This window comes from Microtus pennsylvanicus, chromosome 12, assembly GCF_037038515.1.
Source record: "Microtus pennsylvanicus isolate mMicPen1 chromosome 12, mMicPen1.hap1, whole genome shotgun sequence".
In the NCBI taxonomy this organism is placed as follows: domain Eukaryota; kingdom Metazoa; phylum Chordata; class Mammalia; order Rodentia; family Cricetidae; genus Microtus; species Microtus pennsylvanicus.
In genome coordinates this window covers 52667224-52687201 of record NC_134590.1, presented here as the reverse complement: position 1 = coordinate 52687201, position 19978 = coordinate 52667224, and positions in this window count along the sequence as shown.

Here is a 19978-nt window from a genome sequence, read left to right as displayed (position 1 = left end):
TGGCCCATTAGCTTTAGCCCTTACTGGCTAATTCTGATATCCCGATCAGCCCATCTCTAATAAACTGTAGCACCGCTCTTACCGGGAAAGATTCTAGTCTATGTCCATCCTGGGTTGGAGCTTCATCACGTGTGCCTCAGAGAGCAGAGCTCTCACGTCCGCCCTGGAGACGGGAGCATGGTGTCTCTCTGAGGCATCTGCCCCCGAGAGGAGAGCTGTGGAGTCTCTGAGCTCACTTCCTCTTCCTCCCAGCATTCTGTTCTGTTTACTCCACCCACCTATGTTCTAAGCTATGAGCCCAAGCAGTTTGTTTATTACTTAGCCAATAAAATCAACAGATTGATGTATGACACTCCTACATCAACCAGCCAGATATGGAGGAAGCAAGAAAAGTAGGACACATAAAATGAAAGAAAGGTAAAAATTCCTAAGGTAAAATATAGATGATGAGAAACAGATTAAAATAAGTATAAGAGCCTGTGGGAAGAACTAAGGTGAAGCATTCAAAGCTCATAAGTCTCCATGTCATGATTTGGGGGCTGGTGGTCCAAGAAAGCCTGCTACATTGAATTTTTTTAATTAAGCAGAATGTATTCACGTCTCAAATTGTTGTCTAGAAGTATGAATATTGCTATCTTCCATCATTGCTGCAATCACCTAGAACAACCAGGATGATCAGATAATTGCATTGTGCCCAGAAACGCAAGACAACCGGGTATTTATAGGCATTTTTACTTGTATATAGCATCTCTTCTTTGTCCTCTACCAGTCATACTGCCTCTGTGCTTTCTCTCCAAAGGGGTTCTCTACCACTCTATAACAATTCACCACAAGTTGCTCTATAAACTGCTACCTTCCCACCTTCCTTGGAGCACCAACTATTTATACCTTCATCTCCTGGAAAGCAACTTACAAGGCCACTAATAAAGTTGTCTTTTTGAGTTTGACTTGATCTACACCAGTGAAGTACAGAGGGTCCCCTACTTCAAAATCTCTACGTCCAGCCAACCTGAATTTTCAAATCACATGCTGACACTATAAACTGCCTTTCATACACCCAAGAAATACTTTCTTGTGTGAGTTGAAAGATGAGCATTTTGAGTTGTTTAATAGTAGCACTCTTCAAGTTTCTTTCGGGAAAATATTACCATCCTGTGCTGTAAAATAGTACTCAATGCATGCACGTGAATATAGCATCACAAAGATCCTTCAGCTGGGTTTGGATGCGCACAGAGTTACCTCTGAGACATCATGGCCTTCTCTCCACTTAATCAAGGTTATGTATGTTTTGTAAACTGGATCCTGTGTTGATTACATGCAAAGACAGTTATACTGTCTAGGTTTTCTTCAAAAACCAGTTTTGAAACATTTGTGCTTTTAAAATAAAAACAAAGAGGAGTTAGACAAAATAAAAATCATCAGATAAATGGTAGGCGGCCAAGTATAAACATTTCAGTCACAATTAAGATGGGAGCATTTCACCACACCCAAAGCAGAACAATTTCATTTTGATTTGTTACTTAGTAAGCTTAGTATGGGTCAATCAGACACAGGATTAATTGTGAAGGAAAAACAGCTATAAGGTAAACATGTACAAACTATTATTAATAATACATGGTCGAAGACTGTGACTTAAAGCAGAGATGTAATTATAAGGATCTTGTCATGTTGTGAGCTCTCTGGAATGTAGCCCTCATCATCCCATGAGTATCTATTATATATTTTACATATTTTAAATTAGCATATGATTGCCTGGGGGAGAATGTTTGTACATAAACAAGAATGCAAATGCCCCAAACTGAAAGACTTTCCATTTACAATGGTCAGCTCAGAAAACATATATACAGGTGGCATCATATGGGCTAAAAGGTTATAGTTAGGAATATATATGTATGTACATAATACATATGCAGATATACTCCTGCAATAACAATTAATATGAAAGGCACATAAATTTGAAGGAGAGAGGGGTGAGGCATATGGGAGGGTTTAGAAGAAGGGAAGGAAAGGGGAAACTATTATGATTAATTTATGATCTCAAAAATAAAATGAAGAAAAAAGTAAGTAAAAGGGTAAAAGGAAACAAACATCATGAACTAATGACTGCCCACAGATGTTGCACCTCAGATGCGGCATTCTCAGTATCCACAATGTATAATACCCAAAGCCTTTATCTCAGATTCACTGTGTTGTTCTCTGTCTGTCTTATCTAGATCCAGTTTCATTCTGAATCTGCTTTATTTGTTTCTAATTCTAGCTCCAGCTTTCACTAGGGATTCTAATCATTTTGCTCACATTGTAACAAATGAAGATGCAATCTGTGCATTTGAAATAACACCTGATAGTGGCTCTAAAAGGAAAGCTGGCAAGGCTGAGAAGAAAAAGTGCCCAGATGGATACATCTCTTGCTTTCTAGGGAAATGGTTCCAGGACACCCTGCAGACATCAGGACTTGAAGATCCAAATCCAACATATAGAATGGCTGAGTGCTCGTATAGAAATGATGTGCATTTTCCAATACTTTGTCATCTCTACCTCATTCTTAAAACCTTCCCCGTGTTAGTGATATAGAAATGGTTGATTCAAATATAATAGTTGTTTAGGAAGCAATGAGGAGAGAAAAGTCTGTGCTTGTTTAGTACAGATGCAGTCCTCCATACCCTCCACCAGGATTTCCCAGCCCTGGTTGGTTGAAGCCAATGGCACAGAACCTAGACATACGGAAGGTTGGCCCACAGCTAAAGTGTGAGGTCTTAACTTCAAAGAATTTACATTCCCTTAAGGCTCGCATCATACTGGCTGGAATAAATGGATAGAAATCACTCTTTTTGGAGGTGAACTTTAGTCTTTTAGTTACTGTGGTAGTAAGCGAACTTGGAGATTGCACGAATCAATGTTAAGTGCTAAGCATCTCTTCAGTTCCAGCCTAAACTATCTTGTACAGTAGCCTAAATGGACTACAACGCTGTTGACTTTGATTGGTGATGTCTCACCAAACCTTCAAGATCCTGACTAATCTAAATCTCCGAATCTCACACTAACCAAGACTGTAGAATTTACTACTGTCCAACAATAATGTGTTTAATGCTAACCATGAGGCCGACTTACCACAAGATGAGAATGGAAGAGTATCCAAAGGATTCTCTCTGGCCCAATATCTTCATCACATGCCTCATAATCTTTAATTTAAAAAAAAACCATAAACATTATAAGAAAACAACTCCACTTACATATGAAAATTAAGAGAAAATGCTTTAAAAAGTCATGACAAATATCGTAGTCTGATACTTGCCTCCCTCCTGCCTGCTTCATTTCAGGTCCTTCAAAGATTACAGAGTTTCTGAATGTGACAACAACAGCAGCAGCAGCAGCATAAATACAGCAGGAGAAGCAGCATATGCCTGAAGTCCCAGCATTCTGAGATGTTAATGAAAAAGTTTTTAGAGTTGGAGGTATGGTGGGCTACACAGAAAGTTCCTGTCTGAGAGAAGACCCTGCATTAGAAACAAAAATAAGGCAGGATCTCGATGTTAAGAAGTATATACAACAGAGATCCAACTTGCTCTGAACTTGCTCTGTCAGCAACAAAAATTTCATGAGCATTGAGCAAATAGAATTACTGCAGAAGACTGACCTTCTTACAGCACTGCAAGAAAGAAAAATTCAGGAAGTCTTAGTGGGCAAATATTTTAATAACTAGAGCCTTGAACCTGCTTTCCCAGAGTCTCCCTGTCTTGCTAGCTACTCTCTTGCCTTGGTTTCCAAATCTTTTGGACATACAACCTTTCTGTAAACATTTAGCAATTCAGCAGGGAAGTCCTTAGTTCCTACTGTGAGCAGTTTGCTATCCAAGGTGCTGTAGGGGAGATCATTAAAGATCACATGTGAATTTTCAGCTTAGCAGAGAGGCTCATTCATGTAATCTAGCAAAAACAAATTTTAAAAGAGAAGGGTTTTTTTTTCTGGAAAAGGTTATGCTAGATCAAGTTTTGAATGCTTGGTGAGAAGTAAGTATACAAAGCTCTCCACTCCACTGTAGACCATTCAGGCTATTGTGCAAGATAAGGGAAGCTGGGGCTGGGGCTGGGGCCAGGGTGTGTGGCTTAATGGTTAAAAGTGAGTGTTTACTGTTCTCACAGAGAGCCCAAGTTTGGTTCATGGCACCAATGTCAGACAGCTCATAACCACCTGTAATTCCAGCTCAAGTGGATACGGGGCCCTATTCTGACCCCCTCAAGTTTTCACGGAATCACATAAAGAAAAATAATGAATCTTCTAAAAGAGACTGTGGGAGCTAGAGAGATGGCTTGCTGATTAAGAGGGAGCTCTCAGCACTTTTGCAGAGGACCCAAATTTGGTTCCTGGCATTGACCTGGTAACTCACAACCCTCCCATAGCTCCAATTCTAAGGGATCTGATGCCTTTTTCTGACCTCTGTGGGCACTATGTGACCATGTGTATGTGGCAAATATATATTCATAGGACATATACATGCACACAGGCAAAATACTTGTATTCATAAAATAAAATAAACAAATGCATTGTGAAAGGTACTGGAGATCTCTGCATCTGTTTCCATCAGTTACTGAATGAAACCTCTTTAATACTATTGGACGAGGCACAACAGTCATATCAGAATATCATTAAGCATCATTACATTGCCATTTTTTTCTCCAGTACTGTTTGGTTTTACTCTAGGTCTCTAGGCCATTCAGCCTCTGGGTCCTGGAGCTCCAGGCAGTGTCAGAGGTGGGCCTCAAGCTGGACATGTCATTGGTTGACCACTTCCACAATTTCTGTCACCCCTACTGATGGAGGAAGGTCATTGGTTAAATAAAAAGAAACTGCTTGGCCCTCATTGGTTAGAAGATAGGTGGGAGGAGTAAACAGAACAGAACACTGGGAGGAAGAGGAAATGAGCTCAGACTCCACAGCTCTCCTCTCGGGAGCAGACGCCTCAGAGAGACACCATGCTCCCAGCTCCCAGGCAGACACACGCGATGAAGCTCCGACCCAGGATGGACATAGGCTAGAATCTTCCCGGTAAGCACACCTAGGGGCGCTACACAGATGATTAGAAACGGGCTAAATTAATATGAGAATTAGCCTAGAAGAGGCTAGATAGAAATGGGCCAAGCAGTGATTAAATGAATACAGTTTGTGTGTTGTTATTTCGGGCATAAGCTAGCCAGGCAGCCGGGGTGTTGGGGACGCAGCCCCACCGCCCTTATTACTACAAATGGTGCCCGACGTGATGGACTAAACCCACTTAAAAAACCTGAGAAGTCTTAAAAATAAGGGAGAAAGAGTTTAACACAGATGCTTGCTGTTTGTTGGTGGCATGCTGTAGAGAGATTTCCTGATTCGGCAACAGCAGCAGAAAAAAACGCTGTGTCATTTTAAAGCGCAGCTTCTTGGGGCTGTGCTGTCAGTGTGAACTCTGGCATTAAAGCATTTGTGGCACTCTGCTTGCTAGAGGCAAGCAAGCGCTCTCATCTAAGAGAAGCTTCCTGACTCAGCTTTAGCTGCAAAACCCTGCAGCTCATTAAGAGGTCCTGCCACGAAACACTTAAATGGTGTTGATGAAGCTGAATGCATGCTTTTTGGTTTTCATCATAGCAGGAAAAAAGCTGCGTCGTTTAAAAATGCCGGCTTTCTGGGCTATCCTGCCAGAGCAAATTCTGACTCTTTTACGCAGGCGGTTCGTGCGGTTTGCAAGCACAGGCTGCTGGAGCTCGCTTGCTGGCAGGGACCTTGAAATGCCATAGAGTTGTGGCAGTAAACATGGCTACATCCAGTACCTCAGCCATGAAGCTGGAAAGCTAAGGAATGGACTGGATCCAGCCATCAAAGCCAGGGCTTTAGTCCTACTGAGATTGCTTGGTAACTTAAAGACTCATGTGGTCAGAAAAACAGAGAGAGATACAGTAAAGAGAGCGTCAAAGACAAAGAAAATTTTTAAATGATTTACAGCGTGTTAAAAATATATGCAGACTAAAAGTTAAAATTCTTAAAGTAAAAAACAAAAAAAAAGGAAGAGAGTTGTTGTGTGTGGTAGTACACACCTTTAATCCCAACACTTGAAAGGCAGAGGGAGATTGACCTCTGTGACTTCAAGGTGTGGTAGCACACACCTTTAATCCCAGTGCCTAGAGGGCAGAGACAAACAGTTCACTGTGAGTTCAAGGTGTCTAGTGTACACCTTTAATCCCAATGCCTGGGAGGCAGAGACAGGCGGATCTCTGAGAGTTCAAGGACAGCCTGGTCTACAGAGTTACTTCAGGTCAAAGATACAGAGAACCTGTCTCAAAAAGCAAAGAGTTAAAAGTAAAAATAAACAAAATAGAGGTTAAAACAAAGCTGCACAAAGATGGAAAATACACAGAGAATTTTGATACTGTATGCTATTATGCTCTCTTTAAATTATTTAAATGCTGAGGAAGGAGCAACAGATGCTAAAAGATATTTATTTATAAATGCTGCTGAACTAATCCAACATAGATATTTTGATGCCTTGACTTTGAAATTTGGATCTAAGGACATGATGCTTTGGAAAGGAGTTTCTTATTTTGTTTTCACAGAGGATGAGACCCTGTTCATTTCTTCTATTCCGATTTGGTATGATGGACCACGCCCTCCTGAAGCATTGGTGTGAACACCTTCAGAAAATTGCTTCGCTCAACTGCCAACTGAGATGAAACTAGCACACAGGTTATACCATGAAAGACCTAATTAACGATGCCCCCATTCAGCAGGAAGCAGTTTGGAGAGAAAAAACTGTGCCCATGTTCCCAAATATGGTTTATAAACGTTCTTTTACATTTAAAGGGGGATATGATATAGGTGTGAATAATTTGAATTAGTATAGATTTTGCTTTATTGGTAGAGATTTAAGGTCAATTTTGTTATATGTATATGTATTTCTGATATTGATTAAGGTATTGTGATTATGTAGTTCACTTAAAAATGTAATGTATATAGGTTGTTAATAGATAATCATAATAGTCAAGTTTGTAGTCATGGTAGTTAAGATTTTCTAGATGTGCATAGATATATTTTAGTTAGGCATTCTTTATATCTTTCAAAGATTATAGAATATGGCATTTTAGATGTTTTAATAACTTAGGGTTTTTCATGACAATGAGACATGTCTGCTCCTTGAAGCAGCAATCTACTTCAAGAAGAAGATGGGCATCGAAGAGAATCCTTATGGAGTTTGATAGCCATTTGGGCAAGAAACTGTTCTTGCCTGGACTGTTGCATAAACTGGACAAAGAGAACCCACAGAGAGAGGACTGCTGAACTTGCCTAAAGGTGAGATGGTCTTTTGGGGTTTCTGACTCATGAAAGAGTCTGTGAGACATTCTTCAGGACAAGCAGATAGTGATTGCCTTTGAAATTTCCTGCTTCATGGAAATGTCTGCTGGAAACTATGGGCCTGTAGGTCCAAGATGGATGCCCCAATGATACAGAGGAACTTTGGGTGACTGTCCAGGCAGCGAGATGTCTCTGTCATTTCTAGAGTTTAAAAGTTGCTTTTTTCTTGTTTGCTTAGGTAATATTGTATCTTTCTGGAGTCTTTGATGGAGTTAAGAATAGTTAGTTATAGTTATAGTTTTCCTTAGTTATGATAAAGATTATTGTAATTTTTACTTGATAACTATTTTGTTATATGTAATTTTGCTATGTTAAAGTTAAAGCCTTTTTTTTGTTGTTGTTGTTTAAACCGAAAAAGGGGAAATGATGGAGAAAGGTCATTGGTTAAATAAAAAGAAACTGCTTGGCCCTCATTGGTTAGAAGATAGGTGGGAAGAGTAAACAGAACAGAACACTGGGAGGAAGAGGAAGTGAGCTCAGACTCCACAGCTCTCCTCTCGAGAGCAGGCGCCTCAGGGAGACGCCATGCTCCCAGCTCCCAGGCAGACACATGCGATGAAGCTCCGACCCAGGATGGACATAGGCTAGAATCTTCCCGGTAAGCACACCTAGGGGCGCTACACAGATGATTAGAAACGGGCTAAATTAATATGTGAGAATTAGCCTAGAAGAGGCTAGATAGAAATGGGCCAAGCAGTGATTAAATGAATACAGTTTGTGTGTTGTTATTTCGGGCATAAGCTAGCCAGGCAGCCGGGGTGTTGGGGACACAGCCCCGCTGCCCTTATTACTACACCCTACCCCAGCACATCCCATAGGTAGGACAGACTGTAGTTCAGAGGGTATGTGGCTGCATTGGTGTCCCAATTCCTCCGTTACCTGATCTCAAAAGGTAACAAGTTCAGGTTCCAGCTCCTTTTGCTAGGAGTATTAGCTCTGGTCATCCTTACAGGTTTCTGGGAGTTTCCCTTGTACCAGGTTTCTACCTGATCCCGAAATGTTCCCCCTTTCCAGTCAATTCTTTCAGTACTCTCCCATCACCCCACCCCCACCTGGTCCCTCATATCCCAGTCAAACATTAGGCCAAGTTCTGGGAATCCTGCTGAACAGAGGGAGGAAGGATTGTAGGAGCCAGAAGGGTCAAGGAAATCACAAAAAAAACCACAAAATCAACTTATCTCATAGGGGTTCACAGAGACTGAACCTACAACCAAGGAGCCAGCATGAGACTGACCTAGGCCCTTTGCATATATGTGACAGTTGTGTAGCTTGATCTTCTTGTGGGACTCCTAACACTGGAAGCAAACTCTGACTCTTTTGTTGGCTTTTTGGACCCTATTTGTCATACTGGGTTGCCTTGCCCAGCCTTAATAGAAGGCAAAGTGCTTAGTCTTATTACAACTTGATGTGCCATGTTTTGTCAATATGAAAGGGAGGCCTGTCTTTTTCTGAGTAGAAATGGGGTATCAGTAGAGAGGTGAGACAGATGGGGAGTAGGGGAGGGGCTCTGAGGAGAGGAGGGAGGGGAAACTGTAGTCAGGGTGTAAAATGGATAGATAAATAGACAGACAAAAGGGCACTGTGAGCTGGGGTCTTAAGTACCAGAAGTTGTCCCTCACCATTCTGGAAGCTGTGAGATCTAAGATCAAAGCACTGGCAGATTTGGCAACCTCTGAAGGCCAGCTTCCTGGAAGATTAGTGGCTGACTTCTCTTCATGGAGGGAGGGACAGAGAATTCTGGGGTGTCATACAAGGGGTACTAACTCTATCCATGTGGATGATGTCTAATCCATCTTCCAAAGACCTCACTTCTAAATTATACTCAACAGGGATTTGGATTCAAGGCAAAAATGGAGAGGAGGGAGAGAAGACACAAGCATTTGGTTTATTGACGCTTCCTAGAAAGAGAACCTGTGATAAACAAACTGCAATAGCAAAGTACAAAATGGCCCAGTGATGGAGGAAGGTCATTGGTTAAAAAAAATAAAGAAACTGCTTGGCTGGCCCTCATAGGTTAGAACATAGGTGGGTGGAGTAAACAGAACAGAATGCTGGGAGGAAAAGGAAGTGAGCTCAGAGAGACCCCATGCTCCTCTCTCCCGGGCAGATGCAATGAAGCTCCGACCCAGGATGGATGTAGGCTAGAATCTTCCCTGTAAGCGCACCTAGTGGTGCTACACATTATTAGAAATGGGCTAGTCCAGGTGCGAGAATTAGCCTAGAAGAGGCTAGATAGAAATGGGCCAAGCAGTGTTTAAATAAATACAATTTGTGTGTTGTTATTTCGGGCATAAGCTAGCAGATGGCCAGGGTGCTGGGAACACATCCCCGCTGCTCCTATTACTACAGCCCAGAAATGAAATAAGAACTTGTGCTTTCGATAGCTGCAGAGTTTTAATCTGGGCTGTTACCCACAGGCTCCAGTGTTCAATGCTTACTCACCAACTCGTAGCACTCTTTAGGGAGATTTTGGCAACAATGGGAAGTAGGACCTACTTTAGAAAGTAGCTCATTGGAAATGTTACTTTGAAGGTTAGATCTGCTCGTTGGGGTCTTACTCTCTCCTTCCTATCCATCATCAGAAAAAAATAGCCCTGTCCTCTGCACATTATGCCACCAAAATGTGCTGCCGAGGACCATCACTGATAAACCATGAACTGAAAACTCAGCGATCTGACCACTAACTACATAGATACTGCAAAACTCAGATGCAAATCCCAGAGGGTCTAGCCAGTTCAAACATCCTGGTAGCAGTCATGAAGTAGTGACAACATTCTTTGGTATGCAGAAATATGAGGCTGAGCTATAGGCATTGGCACATTGTCTTAGCACATTTACCTACCATACCCCCTTCTGCCTTCCTATCCCCACTTCTGTCATATTGTCCTTATTGTCAAGTACCCAGATATGCTAAGGGTACACACTCTCTGGATTCTAGATTTAAACTGCAATCTCTCACTTGGATGTCTTTAGTTAGTCAAGATCGGCTGCCTACATCCCTCACCCAGCCCCCAGGAGAATCTGTTACCTCTAGTTTTAACCACCCTAGAAACCTAGCAAATACGCATCTACCCACAACTTGTTAAATAATCAGGAGGATCCCAAACTTATTTCTACCAAATTGACCTTTGCTTTTCTTACTTCTCAACATCAGTTAAAACAATATACAAAGGTCACTGAGGTAACTCAGAAGGTAAAGGCTCTTGCTATGGAGCCTGACTACCTTAGTTTGATTCCTAGAGTTCCCATAGTAGAAGGAGAGAATAGACTCCCACAAGCTGTCCTGTGATCTCCAAAATGCTCACAGCCACACCCAGTAAATAAATAAATTATAATAAATGGTAGTCACCAAATGTATTGCTTGGGTCTATGCTGGTTATAACAACATATAAACAAACAAAAATCAAAACCTATACATCTCATGCATTGGGCAATGCAAACTAAGGAAAGAAAGCTTATTTAACATCACAATAATCTAGTTAATGAGGACAGATCAAAAGTATTTCCTAAGCTTCATATAGGAAATCACATCCTTGCCATGACTGGAGGAAAAATGAATATCTCAATCTTTGGGGCTGGAGAAATGTCTTAGGGATGAATTCCATGATTAAGAGCACTGGCTGTTCTTACAGAAGACCCAAGCTTGGGTCACAGTATCTATATTTTGACATACAACTGCCTATAACTCTAGTTCCAAGAAACTTAATAACCTCTTATAGATTCTGTAGTACTGCACAAATGTGCTATGTGTTGTAGTAATAAGGGCGGTGGCGGGGCTGCGTCCCCAACACCCCAGCCGCCTGCCTGGCTAGCTTATGCCCGAAATAACAACACACAAACTGCATTCATTTAAACACTGCTTGGCTCATTTCTACCTAGCCTCTACAAGGCTAACTCTCGCACCTGGACTAGCCCATTTCTTATCATCTGTATAGCACCGGTCTTACCAGGAAGATTCTAGCCTAAGTCCATCCTGGGTCGGAGCTTCATAGCGTGCATCTTCCCTGGAGCGGGGAGCATGGCGTCTCTCTGAGGTGTCTGCTCCGGAGAGGAGAGCTGTCGAGTCTGAGCTCACTTCCTCTTCCTCTCAGCGTTTTGTTCTGTTTACTCCTCCCACCTATCTTCTAACCAATGAAATGGGCCAAGGCAGTTCCTTTATTAGCCAATGACCTTCCTCCATCAATGTGTACATATGTACAAACAAAAGCATTAAAATACTCATAAAATGAGTAAAATCTAAAAACAATTCAGATCCCTTTGCAAATAAGTAAGTCTCCAGCCTCCAATGTATGAGAACACTGAAATTTTTTTTTTGGTACTGTGGCATGCTCTTCATGATTGCTCTATGAGAATAGCCATCATTTTGTTTAAATCTGAGGATTCAGCAAAAACAGGCTGAGTAACGTGTCTAGTGCTACATCTTAGATTAGTCAAACTGAAAGCAGATATTTAAACCTGGACCTCTTGGACTCTGATCTAATATCCTGCTCCTGTATGGAATGACATTCCAAATATCAGTCCTTTTAGAATCTCTCCTTGTCCCTCCCTTCTGATCCCAGCTTTCTAAATACTACCCATGTCCTATCCTAAATTCTCCACTATCTCTCATACTAGTGGGCACTTACAATGTTCGGTACACTGTTTTCAATGACTTACAAACACAGACACACTAACTTTTCAGGGCAGCCTAAGGGAGTGGGGTTGGTATTCAGCATGGCCACCCTGGTTGCTTTTAGATTACCTCAATCCTGACTGGTCAAGGTCATGCCAGTCTGAAGTTAAACACTTGATATCATACATAGGATAGGACTATGATCCCAACTGAGAGATGACTAAATGAGCTAAGAAAGGTGAGGTGACACATTGGGGTTCACATTGCTGGGAAGCTGCGGTGAAAAGATCCAAACCCAGGTCACTGCAGGGATAAAGTCACACCCTGCTCCTGATCTCACACTCTTCTGAGGACTCTATCTACTGTGGAGAGATCTGGATTCAAGTAGACACGAAATAAAGCATACAGACTCATGAATACCTAGGCCATGCATGCCTAGTTTTCCTTTCTGTAAAAGGGAATCATAATATCTAACTCAAATATTTATCATGGAGGGGCCTAATCCAAACAGCTATGGTCATGGGAAGAGCCAGCTGTAGCAGACACTAAATTATTAAATTGGTTTATATTATATTAATAATAGTACTTAGTTATTGGCATTGAAGAAAAGCCCTGTCCAAAAGCCTTTTGAGGCTATGCTAGCTACTCATTTCACAGTTCCTGAACTCTGCTTACATGCCATTGGTCCCAATACTCGCATAATTATAAGCACATTCTCATTCTTTGTGGTGGTGTCATGCTGGGCTCTACCTATAGAAAGTTTCTAGGAAGTGCCAAGGCTACCTTCCAAAAGAAGTCTTCTGCAGACCCTGTACCAGAAACCATCACCCAAAGTACCAGTGTGTGTCACCTGTGAGTCTAATGGGCACTGTCTTCATTTCTAATTAGTTATTAACTTAATTTGTCACTTGTTCCTCCATTTCCCTTAAGGTTTAGAATCCCTTTGACTCCCTTATCTCCATGGTATCCAGCCAAATGCACAAAAGAAAGGGAAAGGAAAAGAAGTGGTAAGGGGAGAAAAAGGGAAGTAAAAAGGAAATGGGAAGAGCTAGTCTGGAGTAGCTCAGTGGAAGCCATCAAGGGGGAGTGTCTGGTCAGAAGCCAGGCAGGAACTCGGGATGGTCAGGGAAGTAAATCATCAATACTAGACATCACAAAACAAGAGGAACCTTTCAGGTCCTAGATTCCCGTGTGGTTGACATTAATAAAGCTGATTTATGTCTCTGGGCCGAAGTAGAGTCACTCTAAAAAGGCTCTTCCAACCCTGCAGTCCATATGTCTTGAACCTGATTCCGGACATCTTGCTGCCATCCAAGAACACAATACCACTCTGCTTCCATCACCCGCCTCCTTCACCAAAGGCAGGGCTGCTCCAGGGCCCGCCCCATTCAGAATAGCTGCTCTCCTGCACATCCCACTGGACTTGGCACTCTTTGCTGAGTGGATGCAGGAAGAAGTGAGTGAACACGTTGTCTGAAGAGTGGAGCAATCTGAGCAAACGTCCAAGCCCAGGCCAATGGGTGTAACTGACTTCAGTGGCTTCTAGAAACAAAGAAGTGTGCGCAGGTCACCACGTGTTCTAACTTGCCTGGGATGATCCCAGCTTCAATGGCTGTCCCAGTGTAATGACTGCAGCATCTCCTCTTAGTGCACACGAGCTCCTTCAGATGACTGGATAGTCACTTTGGAAAGGGGGCAAACCTTGTGCTTTGCACACTCACTGTGCCTCAGGGAACTCTTTTCATATGTGATCATTGATAAGTCACTCCATAAGGCTTGGATTGAAGACTAGCATCTCCATGTTATAGGTTAAAAACAAAAACAAAAATAAAAAACAAAATAAACAAACAAAAATCAAAACAAGACCTCAAGATTTATCTAAATGGCTAACACCCTCAGAGCCATTCTCCAGCAGAGACTGGATTTATATACAGGACCTACTTTTTCTATTATGCTGTGTGATTGGATGGTGAAAGCATTGGAGATAGGAAGGGTCCTAATTCTCTCGCGCTATAATTCTACTCCTTGTTTTTTTCATGGGTCTTCTTCCCTCTCCAGACCCCAGAACTGTCACATTTCCTTTTGATTGTGGTAGAATGAACATCTCTTCTCTTCTTTCCATCCTTGGCTCCTTCCATAGTCTAAGCCTGTAAGAGGGGACTGTGCTTGGTAATTCAAAATGAACCTCAAACTCCATGAGGTTCATACAGAGCAGGAGCGAACCTTTGTTTTCTTGACTAATTTGAACTCTTGAACACATGTCTTGAAAGAAAGAAAGAAAGAAAGAAAGAAAGAAAGAAAGAAAGAAAGAAAGAAAGAAAGAAAGAAAGCAAGCTGGTATCAGGACCAGACTCTCTGATAGAAGAGGCTCAGCACCCCAGAAGCCCAGCATCTTTATTATATACAGTCCAACAGCGAGGCAAGGGAAGCGGGTTTGGCTTGTCTAGGTAGAAGCAGTCTTAGTAGCAGGAACAGTCTTCAGGCTGCAAATGTCAAGACAAAAGGGAAGCTCCAGGATCTATTTTCTTCATACATTGTCAAAATTTACACTCAGACCTGAGGAAGGTCTCGCCATCCCTCTGAGGCCCATCCAGAGGAGGCTTTGTCATCTGCTTAGGCATGCCTGACCCTGCCTATGTCAAACAATACACAGTCACTCAGGACTTCACTGGTCCCCGATGCATAGCAAACTCAGAGGCAGTATGTAGACTTCAGCTTCTACTAGACACTGCTACAACAAAGAATAGCACAGGTATATTGAATCAAGGTCAGCCACCTCCAACTATGCAACGTTAAGCTAATTATTTAAACCCTCACTGCCTCAGTTTCTTCATCTGTAGCAGTACATGACACTGGTTATCACAAGAAGACTTGTTCTCACTGGTTGCTTATTGAGAGGGTCAGTAAACAATAGGGCTGGGGGTCCTAAGATGTCTAAATGCAGACCTATGCCTCAATATGCTAGGTTCTTTGAACAACTCCCCCGCTAACCCTCTAAGACTCTTGTGTATCCTCTTATCCTCTTGACAGTCCCCACATGTCCCCTCTCTCTACCCATCACCCACCACTATGCTCTGGGTCCCTTCCCTTCCCTCTACCAATATCCTCCACTCTGACTCCAGATGGATTTCTTTTAAAGTGCAAATCTATTCATATCACTTGTCTACTTAAAATTCTCCAATCATTTCCTCTTGCCCCCAGAATCAAGTTGGAGCTCCTTGGAGAGAATTTTACATTCCAGACCCCATCTTACCCTCACCCCACCCTTCCCAACTCTCCAGCCACAAAGAACTTCACTTGATTCCATGATGAGGACACACTTCTCTCCTCGGAGCTCCTGTAAAGCTTTACACTTTGCCTGTTCCCCTCCCTCCATACTCACCCACTCTGCATCTCTCTTCAGATAGTGTGTGTGTGTGTGTGTGTGTGTGTGTGTGTGTGTGTGTGTGTGCGTGTGTGCACGCACGCATGCACGCTTGCCTTGTGCAGAGGCCAGAGAGGGAGAGGAAATGCCCTGCTATATCGATCACTCTGCATTATCCCCTTTAGACAGGGTCTCTCACTGAACCTAAAGCGCACTGTTTGCCAGCAAATCCCAGTGAGTTCCTGCAAGATGCCTCCTATACAGCCCAGCACTGCAGTTATAGGACTGTGTGCTCCTGCTCAGCTTCTTTACGTGGGTGCTGGGGTCTGAACTCAGACCCTCTTGATTGTGCAGCAAGCATTCCTGCTGGAGTAGCTATCTCCCCAGGCCCTCATCAATTCTTTCTCATTCCTCTGTTTTGTTTTGTTTTTCATTGTTTGGTTTTGTTGTTGTTGCTTGAGACAGGATATCTCTATATGGCCTTGGCTGTCCTAGAACTCACAATGTAGACCAGGCTGACCTTGAACTCATAGAGATTTACCTGCCTCTGCCTTCTGAGTGCTGGGATTAAAGGCCTAGTTCGCCAACCCCCACTTATTTCTCGTTCTTTAATTTTTTTTGGATCTCTCTTTATAAATTAAGTTGTTACTTGTTCTTTGTGTCAGCTTAGTTTCCTCAGTCTCTGGTGTCAAGGTCCCTGATGCTCTTCCTTCTGGGTATCGGTCTACTCATAATATCTGGCCAGGGCTCTTTTCACTACCATAGGAGAGTACAATCCACATGTGGCCATCATTCCACCATAACCCCGTAAATATTTTATTCATTCATTCATTCAGTTAATTTGTTCATTCATTCATTTTCTCATTTGACTATACATCAATCTTTTTCTTTTTAATATTTTTATTGATTTTATGTAGCTATACATTTTTCTATGCTCCCCCCTCCCTGCCTCTCCCTTCTCCTTCAACCCTCTCCCATGGTCCCCATGCTCCCAGTTTACTCAGGAGATCTTGTCTTTTTCTACTTCCCATGTAGATTAGATCTATGTATGTCTCTCTTAGGGTCCTCATTGTTGTCTAGGTTCTCAGGGATTGTGACTTTCTTTGCTTTATATCTAAAAACCACTCATGAGTGAGTACATATGATAGTTGTCTTTCTGAGTCTAGGTTACCTCACTCAAAATGATGTTTTCTAGATCCATCCATTTGCCTGCAAATTTCAAGATGTCATTTTTTTCTACTGTGTAGTACTCCATTGTGTAAATGTACCATATTTTCCTTATCCATTCTTCAGTCAGGGGCATCCCACACCCCACCACTACCCACCAAATCCCAGAAACCCCAGAAAAGCCTCCCCATAACCATAACCATTTTCTACTGTATCTACAACTACCAGGGCCTTGGCCCTGACTGCTCCTGGAGAATCCTAGGGACCCTGGAGCAGCCTCCCGTCACCTACAACCATCCCTGTGACTACCAGAGCTTTGGCCCTGACCATATGTGGAGTGGTGAGTGTCTGGGTTCCCAGTTAAAGGCCCTGCTCTCTAGGACACAGTCCCTGGAGACACATCCTGTGTCCCACCCCCACACACCAAAGTCCCAGAGACGCCAGAAGAACCTCTCCATACCCACAACCATCCCCCCCCCCCAATTGCATCTGCGACCCACCTGAGCCTTGGCCAAGACTGTGCTTGGGGAGGTGAGTGTCTGGATTCCCCACTGGAGAGCCCTGCTCTCTAGGCCCTAGCCCCAAGGCACATCCTGCACTCCACCCCCACCACCGAAGTCGCAGAGACCTGGGAGCAGCTTCCCAACCATTCCCCACCAAATCTGGGACCACCTGAGCCTTGGCCCCGCCTACACATGAATGAATGACTACCAGAATCTTGGCCCCATCCATACCCAGAGGAGTCCCCAGAGCCACATCTAGAGGAAGAGCCATCACCTAGGCCACAGGCCTCACCTGAAGTACAGGCTCCACCTGCACCCATCAGAGATGGGTAGATGGCAGTATAAGAATATGCACAACAACATAAAGAGCAATAATGGAATCACCAGAAACTAGTAGTCCTACATCAGAAAACCTAAACATTCTATTGCAGATGAAGCCAAAGAAAGCTACTGTAAAAATAACTTTATGGAAATAATAGAGGCCCTCAAAGAGAAAATAAAAAATTCCCTTAAACAAGTGAAGAAAAAGACAAACAAAATTTGGAAGAAATCAACAAATCCCAACAAAAAAAAAGCAAAAAAAAGAAAGAAAGAAAGAAAGAAAATCAAATTGGTGAAGGAATCAGCTCAAGACATAAAAACTAAAATAGAGGTAATAAAGAAAACACAAACTTGGGGAATTCTGGAAATAGAAAATATGGGTAAATGATCAAGAACTACAGATGCAAGCACAACCAATAAAATATAAGAGATGGAAGAGAGAGTCTCAGGCATTGAAGACATGATAGAGGAAATAGATTCATCTGTCAAAGAAAATACTAAATCTGACATATTATTAACACAAAATATTCAGGAAATCTGGGACACCATGAAAAGACCAAGCCTAAGAATAACAGGGATAGAAGAATAAGAAGAACTCCAGCTCGAAGGCACAAAAAATATATTCAACAAAATCATAGAAGAAAACTTTCCCAAACTAAAGAAGGACATGCCTATGATGGTACAAAAAGCTTACAGAGTATCAAATATATTAGGGGGGAAAGGCCCCTTGGCATATAATCAAAATATTAAACATAAAGAATAAAGAATCTTAAGAGCTTCAAAGGAAAAAGGCCAAGTAACACATAATGACACACCTATAAGAATACATGTGACCTAGAATATATAACCAGTGTAATGGAGTTAACAGAAATGTACAACAGGAGGATTTATAACTTGGGGGGGTGGCTCAAATGAAGACAATTACTTACAGTATATAAAAACACATTTCTCTTAGGGAAGGACATGAAAGCATGTGAGCCTGATTCCATGGCCTCTGAATCTGTAAATTAACATATCACCACAGACATCTAACCAGCAGGAATGCCTTACCTTCCTGTTTTTAATTCTTAGATCACTCCGTTGTGTACTACTAAGTGTAGTAATAGGGAGCGGCGGCGGGGCTGCGTCCCCAAACACCCCAGCCACCTGCCCTGCCCGGCTAGCTTATGCCCCGAAATAATTACACAGACACTGTATTCATTTAAACACTGCTTTGGCCCTTAGCTCTAGCCCTTACTGGCTAATTCTCACATATTAATTTAGCCCATTTCTAATCATCTGTGTAGCGCCCCTAGGTGCGCTTACCGGGAAGATTCTAGCCTAAGTCCATCCTGGGTCGGAGCTTCATAGCGTGCGTCTTCCCTGGAGCAGGTAGCATGGCGTCTCTCTGAAGCTTCTGCTCCGGAGAGCAGAGCTGCGGAGTCTGACCTCACTTCCTCTTCCTCCCAGCGTTCTGTTCTGTTTACTCCACCCACTATCAAAGGTCTCAATTCACCTATAAAAAGACACAGACTAACAAAATGGATATGAAACCAAGATCCATGTTTCTGTTGCATGAAAGAAACACTCCTCAACTTCAAAGACAGACATTACCTCAGGGCAAAGAGTTGGGAAAAGGTTTTTCAATAAAATGAACCTAATAAATAAGCTGGTGTAGCTATACTAATATCTAACAAAATAGACTTCAAACTAAAATTAATCAAAAGAGATGAAGAAGGACATTTCATATCTTTCACAGAAAAAAAATCCATCAAGCTGAAGTCTCAATTCTGAACATTTATGCCCCAATACAAGGGCACCCACATTTGTAAAGGAAACATTACTGAAGCTTAAATCACACATCAAACTCCATACATGGGAAACTTCTCATCACTAGATAGAACTTCCAGACAGAAACTTAACAGAAAAATAAAGGAACTAACAGATTTTATGACTCAAATGGGTTTAACAGACATCTATAGAACATTCCACCCAAACACATAAGAATATACCTTCTTCTCAGCACCTCATGGATTCTTCTCTAAAATTGACCACATACTCAGTAACAAAGCAAATCTCAACAAATACAAAAAAAACCTGGAATAACCCCTTGTATCTTATTGGATCACCATGACTTAAAGCTAGAATTCAACAACAACACTAATTGCAGAAAGCCCACAAACTCATGGAAATTTAATAATGCTCAACTGAATCACTGAGTCAAGAAAGAAATGAAAAATGAAAGACTTCCTAGAATTCAATGAAAATGAATACACAGCATACCCAAGCCTATGAAATACTTTGAAAGCAGTGCTAAGAGGAAAGTTTATAGCACTAAGAACCTAGATAAAGAACCTGGAGAAATCTCACACTATCGACTAACAGCATACATGAAAGTTACCGAACAAAAAGAAGCAAATTCACTCAGGAAGACTAGATGACAGGAAATAATCAAACTGAGGGTTGAAATCAATAAAGAGTTGATTCTTTGAGAAAATCAATAAGATAGACAAACCTTTGTCTAAACTAACCAAAAGGCAGAAAATATCCAAATTAAAATCAGAAATAAAAAGGGAGGCATAACAACAGACACTGAGGAAATCCAGAGAATCATTGGGTTATACTTCAAAAACCTGTACTCTGCAAAATTAGGAA